We start from the raw sequence: 10,172 nt of genomic DNA, 5'->3' as shown, positions 1-10,172 counted from the left end.
CTTCCACGGGCATGTCTGCGAGAACTATCAGAACACATCCACAAACATACAAGAGACCAAATTAGTACAGTTCGGTTAAAGATGCTCTTGACCAAATGGAGACTAACACTAGCCCATGGGCTGCTGCAGCCCATTGTCTATTTTGCCTAGTCAGTAGAAGCCTTTCTGCAAACATGTGCCAAAATAAATGTGGATGCTGCGATTGCAAAGGGGACGTGGGGTTGCCTAGTCAGTAGAAGTCTTCATGTACGTGCCCCAAACATGATTACCGTCAAACCTAAACCAAGATGAGAAAAGGCTAGGCGCTGTGGTACAGTTATTGATGCAATATATATGGTATGGAAAGCTCATCTTCTCAAGCTTCTTCAAAGCCTCGGTGTTTCTCATTAACCTGTCCACAAAATGCAGATTTCCACTCCAAACTAGGATAAATAAAGGGTACCGGAGAACAACTCTACTGTAATTCTGCTCTCGAGCTGACAACCCTGCATGCGCGTTTGTATGGAGTAATGCATGCAGGCAATTTCTTCAGGGAACTTTTGGTTCATCACAGGACAAGGAAGTGTATGCATAGGGAACTCTCGCTGTCGTCTCTTTTTTTTTCATTGGTGCGGCGTTGTACTAACTCTCTCAAGTGCTTTTACTTCTCACTTTCTTATTGTTGAGGACCAGCATCTTTACAGAGCCAAAACTGTTAAGAGTAAACCTAGCTTGTTGTAGCATAAACAATTGAGTGTGAAAATGTGTTGCTGGTTCTCACCTCTGTGTGAAAAAAAGAAAGAGTGTTTCTCAAGATATGAGTTGCCCTGCTTTTCCTCTGTTCTCACCTGTGTGTCCATTCCATCAAGTTGCTGCACTACGTATTGCATCCACCAAAACGAGTGTCGGTGAGAGAGCAGAGGAGTGCAAAAGAAACATATTGCTAAACCCGACCAAAAAGCCGCAGCATGGCAGTTAGGGATGAAAACGGAACTGAGTGCTACCACATTTGTTTTCATATTTTTTACATAAGTGGAAACGAATACAGAAACCCTGAAAATGAATACGAAAACAAATACTACCGGAAATGGACATGGAGTGAATACAGAGCGGACACAGAAACAGAAGTGGGCGTTCACTGGAACTTAAAAGCCCCTTGAATCATAGCGAAATGCACACAATTTTTGCTAGGTTCTGGTAACTCATTTAGGGTCGATCTAACCTGGACCAAGCTAGATGGTTAGTGCTTGCACACCTCAACTATGAGGTCTATGGATTAAATCCCCATATGGCACATTTTTTTTTTCATTTAGACTAGCCCAAGAGGGTACAAAGTCCGCCTCAGGTCACTTCGCCTGCTCAAGATAAACGCCACTTAGTCTGCGGTTCATCCATTTGTTTACTAATGCTCCTACTATATAAAGGCTCTCTTGCGCTAACTAAGCATTACTCCCACTTGTCACTACAACACCGCCACAAAGCAACCGACCGACGAACCAGTGAAGCTCCTTCGATATGAGTGAGATGATGGCCCTGACAGTTGTTTCTCGAACTGTGACCGCCATGATGACACATGAGGCTCAATCCACCGTGGAGTTGCCTGCCTAGCTGGCACCTCTTAGGGTGATCTGCAAGACTGATAAGCTCTCTAGGTAAATCTTTCGTTTCATGTTTCATATGGGGGCATACTAGCATTTCATCCCCTCGTTTTGGAGCACATGTAGGATCCGAACTTTCCTGATAAATCAACTCGCAGGTTGTCGACGCTCGTCGCCACCATCCATTCTTGTTCTATTGGATATATATTTCCGTTGGCGGATCAACTGCAGGGCATTAGCCTTCTCTCTCCGACGCCCTCTAAGGCAGAGGACATGTATATGGTGTTTCTAATGTTTGTGCCTATTTCCAAAGCCAAATCATACGTAGTTGAGACGCTAATAGTCATGTTTTCCTTGTCTACGTACGATGCATGCGGCGTTATGTTAGCAGATTGGTTGGTCCCGATCAGGCACGGTACAAACTCCTTTTGGACCCGAGGCTTAGTAAAATACATATTTTTATAATAAACTTTTGAACTTATTTAAACTAGTTATATAATATTGTAGCATTAGTTAGTACATTTTATTGTTACCTAGCTAGCGTAGTTAACAACATAAAAATGATGCTAAATAATACTTATAGTGTTCTCTATTCGGTATGTTTTTGTAATGTTGGGTATATCAATAAATTTGTTTTCCTAAATTTAAATTGTATGATATATCAAAATTTCTGTTTCAATTTATTCTTAAAATTGTACTCCCTCTGTCCCATAATGTAAGACATTTTTTTTACACTGTGTAGTGTCAACAAATGTCATACTACACTAGTGTCAAAAAAGGTCTCACATTATGGGACGGAGAAAATATTAACTATGTGGTGTGTGTGTCTATATATATATATATATATATATATATATATATATATATGTGTGTGTGTGTGTGTGTGTGTGTGTGTTCATACATATATTAATATCATGATTGTAACACCCTAAATTTTGACCATTTTTCTTTCTTTTTCAAATCAAGCTGGTTACTTCTGGAATTTGATCTGGATCTTCTTTGCACTACCTTTCTTGGACTTGACCAAACCAAAAACATAGATCACATGACATACTCTGGTTGTCACTGCTACGTCTTGAACTTGCGATGGTTTTTCCCGAAGCGGAAGGGATGATGCAGCAGAGTAGCGTAAGTATTTTCCTCAGTTTTTGAGAACCAATGTATCAATCCAGTAGGAGCCCACGCTCAAGTCCCTCGTACTTGCACAAAGCGATAGCTACTCGCAACCAACGCGATTAGGGGTTGTCAATCCCTTCAGGGTCACTTACGAGAGTGAGATCTGATAGATATAATATTTTTGGTATTTTTGATATAAAGATGCAAATTAAAAAGTAAAGGCAAAGTAAAAAAAGCAAAACAATATTAAAGTGATGGAGATTGATATGATGAGAATAGACCCGGGGGCCATAGGTTTCACTAGTGGCTTCTCTCAAGAACATAAGTATTCTACGGTGGGTGAACAAATTACTGTTGAGCAATTGATAGAATTGAGCATAATTATGAGAATATCTAGGCATGATCATGTATATAGGCATCACGTCCGTGACAAGTAGACCGAAACGATTCTGCATCTACTACTATTACTCCACTCATCGACCGCTATCCACCATGCATCTAGAGTATTAAGTTAAAAACAGAGTAACGCCTTAAGCAAGATGACATGATGTAGAGAGATAAATTCATGCAATATGAAATAAACCCCATCTTGTTATCCTCGATGGCAACGATACAATACGTGCCTTGTTGCCCCTTCTGTCACTGGGTAAGGACACCGCAAGATCGAACCCAAAGCTAAGCACCTCTCCCATGGCAAGAACTACCAATCTAGTTGGCCAAACCAAACGGATAATTCAAAGAGACTTGCAAAGATAACCAATCATACTTAAAAGAATTCAGAGAAGATTCAAATATTATTCATAGATAGACTTGATCATAAACCCACAATTCATCGGTCTCAACAAACACACCGCAAAAAGAAGATTACATCGAATATATCTCCACAAGAGAGGGGGAGAACTTTGTATTGAGATTTAAAGAGAGAGAAGAAGCCATCTAGCTACTAACTATGGACCCGAAGGTCTGAGGTAAACTACTCACACTTCATCGGAGGGGCTAGCATGATGTAGAAACCCTCCGTGATGACGGCCCTCTTCCGGCGGAGCTCCGGCATAGACCCCAAGATGGGATTTCGTGGATACAGAAAGTTGCGGCGGTGGAATTAGGTTTTTGGCTCCTGTTCTGATCGTTTGGGGGTACGTGTGTATATATAGGAGGAAGAAGTACGTCGGTGGAGCACCGAGGGGACCACGAGGCAGGGGGGCGCGCCCTAGGGGGGGCGCCCCCCACCCTCGTGACCTCCTCTTTGATCCCTTGCAGTAGGGTCCAAGTCTCCTGGATCACGTTCGGTGAGAAAATAAAGCCCAATATAGTCCAAACAGTAGATAATATAGCATGGAGCAATCAAAAATTATAGATACGTTGGAGACGTATCAATCACCAACCTCTAGCCCTTTGACCTAGCTTACCCAACCACAGATCTCAAAGTATTTTCTTTTCTAAAAAGGTTTTGAGCTTTCAAAACAGTTTTTGAAAGATGCAGGAGAGGCAGATAGAAGGTTGTTGTGTTGCAAGACAATGAGAGACATGCTAGCCCCCCAAACAGCTAGCTTCCCTAATTTTTAATATTAGCTGACCTGAACTTGCTAATAAACTAACCAGTAACCAATGCAGACACAGCTCAATGATTTAATAATTAAAGTACGAGTACATAAAGTAGGCTAGACACGCCTTTTTTTGTTATGAGACTAGCAAAAGAGCCTGTACGTTGCAACGGAAAAAATAAATCAAAGCATGTCCCTAATGCACCATCAGCATTGCTGCTTTCCCTTCTCGTCACTATTGTCGATGGTGGTCAAGTTCTCCACCTATTCACGACGAATGTGATGAATCCTAAGTTGATGAGCTTGGTAATAACACTTAGCACACCGCTTTCGTGAGCCCTTTCCTACAACCACGTGTATTGACGAACTTGTAATGATGGTGGGCACTATCCTAGTGTCATCCACACTTGATGCATGCACCATCCTTAATACCGGTGTAAAAATTATAGGGAAGTTAATTCATTGCTGCACTGTAAGAATTATAGGGAAAGATTGCTGCTCTCTGCCTGCTCCCGTCGAAGAAGCAAGAGTCGAAAGGTGCTAGACTCTGGACGCATAAAAAATGCAGACTCTGGTTTCTGCGTTAAAAAAAGGTGAAGGGTTTATCAAGAAAATTAACAGCTATAATAACATTTGTTTGAAGAATGCAGATACGCACATGTCCATCCATAATTGTTATTTCTGATGAACCTGAAAGCTTGTTTTCAGGCGGAGCTTATTCACATAAGATTTTTGTATCGAGAAAGAATCACAACAAATTTAGTCAGAATGCAATGCCTAAGAAAAGATGGTATATATGGACTGAAGTGCTCTGAGACTGGGGACGAGACAGAGCATGCAGCTTGTGATCCAACAAAACAGAGGCAGGCTGCCCTGTTTTTTTGGGGAAAAACAGAGTCGATGCCTACCTATGCACATGCACTGCAGAGAAGCAACGGGGGCAACAAGAAGTTGTACCATGCACATGCACCATGAAAAGATTAATAACACTTAGCACAACGAACTGTTTACAGTCAACATCTTATACAACATATAAAGTACATCTGCTCAAGCCAAAATAGGTGCAAGACACACACACTGTCTTGGCGATGCTAATTGGAGTGTTTCCTTTTTCATTCTTAAAGAGCCTGCTCATTGATGCCATGGTTGAAATTTTTGCCTATTTTATTCATTTATGCATGTAAACTTTTGTTTAATAATCTGTTGACTGAAAAGGTAACATACTTAGTTTTTAACATTTTGCAAGTAAGACATTTTTTTGCGTGGATACAAGCAAGATTTTTTTAGAAGAGTAATTGCACTGCTGGTATTGATGGCATTTTTTTGGGAAGAATCATTTTATCTAAAAACTATCGTCCGAACACGCGATTTTCCACAAATATTAACATCACTAATCTAAGAACCCTCAGACGCACATTGGAAGATGCTGACAGTTAACTTGGAAGTGTAACGTTCCACCTACTGCTAGGAACTTTGTCGTTGATTTATGGCACTGTATACCTTCGGTCTGGTGACTCCCGGTTATCAGTGAAGTTCAGAACACAGGCAGAGAATGGCTCCTGGACATGTTACACCCCTTGACTGAGATCGAGCGTTGTATGTTATTGATGACACAATGGTGATGCTGGCATAATCAGAATGAACTAGTACATGACAAACCTCCTCCACCGATGGATACTTCAAGAAGCTATCTATGCACCTATTTAGACTCATTGTTGGCGTTGGTGCAGAACACTGTGTGTGACCTAGCAAAAGGCAAACAAATGATATCATGTGATCGCTTGGTTAAATCCTCGCATACAGTATCGGCCCTGACTCCTCCAACCAGATGGTCCCCTCCTAGGGAGGGTTGGACGAAGTTGAATGCAGATGGTTCTTGGACGGAAGATGGACGAGTATGTGCATGAATGATCATCCAGGATAGTCGGGGGAAGATAATTTTCTCTTCATGTAGAGAACTTTTCTCTTGCAGAGATGTGATGGAGTCGGAATTGTGTTTGTGTGCATGGAGGTATTGTCCATCGCCATCCAACGAACTGATCTCCTAGTTTATGTGGAGATGGAGTTAACATGATTAATGAGAAGAGCACAAACATATCAGTTTATGCTTCCTTGGTAGCTGAGATCAAGCACTTCTGAAATATTCGTACTACTTGCGTTACTCATAGCTAGAATAAAGCCAGTCCAGTTTAGTTCCATTCAATTCATGCAAATTAGAGTCCAAAACAAAGGCAAAATAGTTTGTAAAAGTAGATACGATGGAGATGTATCAACTCCCCCAAGCTTAATCCACTGGTTGTCCTCAAGTAATTCAGTTGATAAATTGAAAGTGACAAAGAAAATTTTTTACAAACTCTGTTTGATCTTGTTCTTGCAAATATGTCTAACTGATGTTCAGGTTTTCAGCAAAGATTATGAACTAACCATATTCACAATAACATTTAGGTCTCACATTTACTCATATCAATGGCATAATCAACTAGCGAGTAATAATAAGATATCTCAGATGACAACCCTTTTTTCAAAACAATCATAATATGATATGACAAAATGGTATCTCGCTAGCCCTTTCTGAGACCGCAAAACATAAATGCAGAGCAACTCTGAAGACCAAGGACTGACTAGTCATTATAATTCATGGCAACAGAGATCCAGTCACAGTCAAATTCAACATAAATTAATAACAATGCATACGAATGACAGTTCTCCAGTTGGTGTTTTTTATAAGAGGGTGATGACTCAACAATAAAAGTAAATAGATAGGCCCTTTGCAGAGGGAAGCAGGGATTTGCAGAGGTGCCGGAGCTCGGAGCTTTTAAAATAGAGATGAATATAATTTTGAGCGCTATGCTTTCATTGTCAACATAACAACCAAGAGTTCTCACTATCTTCCATGCTAGATACATTATAGGCGGTTCCCAAACAGAATGGTAAAGGTTTTACTGCCCCTCCACCAACAATCACACTCCACGGCTAGCCGAATCCACAGGTACCGTCCATACTAACAACAGTCCTGGGGGAGTTTTGTTTATGATTATATTTTGATTTGATTCTGAGCAAGGAATTGGGCATCCCGATTACCAACCACATTCTCGTGAATGACAAGTGAATAAACACTCATCGTGAGAATAACCCACCTAGCATGAAAGATACTAACAGCCCTATCCATTACATGAGTGATTTGGGCATACAAAACAGATTATTATTTGAAGGTTTAGAGTTTGGCACATGCAAATTTACTTGGAACGGCAAGTAAATACCGCATATAGGTAGGTATGGTGGACTCATATTGAACAACTTTGGGTTTAAGGAAGTAGATGCACAAGCAGTATTCCCGCTTAATACAAGGGAAGGCTAGCGAAAGATTGAGGAGCGACCAACTAGAAAGCGACAATGGTCATGAACATGCATTGAGATTAACCAACATTGAGTGCAAGCAATAGTAGGTATAAATCTCCATTAACATAAATATCATGGAAGGCTATGTTGATTTTGGTTCAACTACATGTGTGAACATGTGCAAAGTCAAGCCACTTAAATCATTCAAAGGAGGATATCATCCTATCATAATACATCATAACCATTCTAAAATACATGTTGACACTCAAGACAAACCATTTTACACTCCTAGCCAATTAAGCATGGCATGGGTAACTATAATCTCTAATTGTCATTGCAAACATGTTTCATTCATAATAGGCTGAATCAAGAACGATGAGCTAATCATATTTACAAAAACAAAATAGGTCAATTTCGTACCAGTTATTCTCCATCTCAATCAATTCATCATATATCGTCATTATTGCCTTCCGCTTGCACGACCGAACGATGTGAATAATAATAAGAGTGCAAGTGCATTGGACTATGCTGGAATCTACAAACATTTATTTAGAAGAGAAGACAATGTAATATGGGCTCCTTGTTAATTAGATCAACAATAATGCATATGAGAGCCATTCAACATGTTCATCGTGGTCTTCTCCTTACGACCCAAAGAAAAGAAAAAGAATTTCAAAGAAACACACTGAAATATTTTTAGAGTTTTTGTTTTTCTAAAGAAAGAAAATAACGAAAACAAAAACAAGAAAAACCATTTACACGGGAAAGCTCCCAACAAGCAAAAGAAGAACTTGACATATTTTTGGGTTTTCTTTTAATACTACTATTAATTAAACTAGGAATAAACTAGAAGTAAATTTTTTTTGGATTTTTTGAAAGTTTTTAAAACACACAAGAAGAAAGCGAGAGAAAAAACTAGCATGGATAATACAATGAAAAAGTATGAACACCGACAACTGGAATGAGTGTGTGAACATGAACGTAATGTCGGTGAGAAATACGTACTCCCCCAAGCTTAGGCTTCTGGCCTAAGTTGGTCCGGGGCCATGGCTCGAAATAATTCTCTCCCCGATACTCCGGAGGGTTCTGGGGGTTCCACTGGTTGGCGAGCTCCTGTGGCTCCCACTGATAAACAGGTTCCTGATATGGATCAGGTGATAATGCTGGCTCAGGGACTGGGGATCGCGTCCGCTCCCAGTATGCATAAATATCATCGGGCATAATGATGTACCTGCCTGAATGAATATCAAACAAAGAAGGTGCAGGCAAAGTAATAATCTGATAGGTGCCCTGACTGAACACTAGGTTATAGATGAGCCGCTTATCATCGTCTTTCGAAATAAATTCATGTGCTACCATACTCGCATAATCTAAGTACTTAGTGGGTAACAACATCTCCTCTTTCTCATCAAGTCTAATTGGTATCTCAAAATATTTAGCTAGATGGGAAGCATAGATACCTCCGAAAGGAGGACCACTTGAACAGTTTAAGCTCAACCGTCAAGAAATCATAGCGCCCAACCTAAAATTTCTATCAGTATATAGAGCATGGCTTGAAATGGCAAAGTAAGGAGCATTGAGGCCTCCACTCTCCCCACGACCAAACAAACATCCCCGCAAATAATGAATAATAGCATAAAACAAGAAAAATGTAAACTAGCCACTCTGGCTTCCGACACCCCTCTCTCTTCTCCCATAGTAGTTTCGGCAATAAAGCCCTCCACGTCTCTAGGATGTGGTTCACTGACGCTGCCCTCATAAGGTAATTTGCAAACATTGCAAAAATCATAAAGAGTCATTTTCTTAGGCACATCATATAAGTGAAATTCTACCATAGGAGGATCTTCCCTATAACGAAAGTGAAAATTTTGCACGAAGGTGTTAGTGAGTAGGAGGTATTGGTTACACTTATCTTGGAGGAAAGTGGTAATGCCGTCATTCTCCGCCAAATAATAGAAATCATCACATATTACGGCCGCTCTCAAGAATGTATCACGTGGCCATTCATATGGCCGAACCTCCGTGGCACGCGGAAGATTATACTTAGGCTTCTTCTTATCCGCATTCTCATTTTCTTTAGAACCCCGGCTCTTAACCATCTCTTCATCATTTATTTTCTCTGAAAATTTCTGAAATTTTTAGTGACTCAAAATAGAAGTGAACAAAAACTCAACAAAACTAATAACAACTACTCCTACAAGTGTCTAGAGGCTATATCATGCAACAAAACTACTTTGGGCCATATAAATTTGACATGCAAGCTCAAGTACAAGTTCATCACAGCAGCAAAAAATTGCAATATATAAAGTACTAGAAGAAAAACTAATTTGACCATTGGAGGAGTCACATACCGATGAATTATCCCCCAAAACAGTTTTGCAAATGGAGTTTTGAGCAAGGAGATCCAAAATGGTAGCAAGATGAGCTAGAACACGGGTTTGAGCAATGGTGGGATTTTTCTGGAGCAAGACGAAGTGAATGGGTGCTGGCATAGGTGAGGGGGGCCCACGTGGGACCCACAAGCCTTGGGGCGCGCCCAGAGGGTGGGCGTGCCCTGTGGGCTTGTGGCCCACTAGTGCATTCCCCTGAGGTGTTT

At 40.6% G+C, this 10,172-nt stretch overlaps 1 pseudogene; it reads right to left on the bottom strand.

Annotated features, from left to right (window-relative positions):
- The window catches only part of LOC125518053, an 18,905-nt pseudogene extending 9,970 nt beyond the window's left edge, over positions 1-8,935 (bottom strand).
- Between the last annotated feature and the right edge of the window lie 1,237 nt (positions 8,936-10,172).

The sequence above is a fragment of the Triticum urartu genome, chromosome 7 (assembly GCF_003073215.2).
Source record: "Triticum urartu cultivar G1812 chromosome 7, Tu2.1, whole genome shotgun sequence".
NCBI lineage: Eukaryota > Viridiplantae > Streptophyta > Magnoliopsida > Poales > Poaceae > Triticum > Triticum urartu.
Note: the sequence above shows the minus strand (reverse complement) of the source record. Positions and strands in the feature narration are given on the sequence as shown.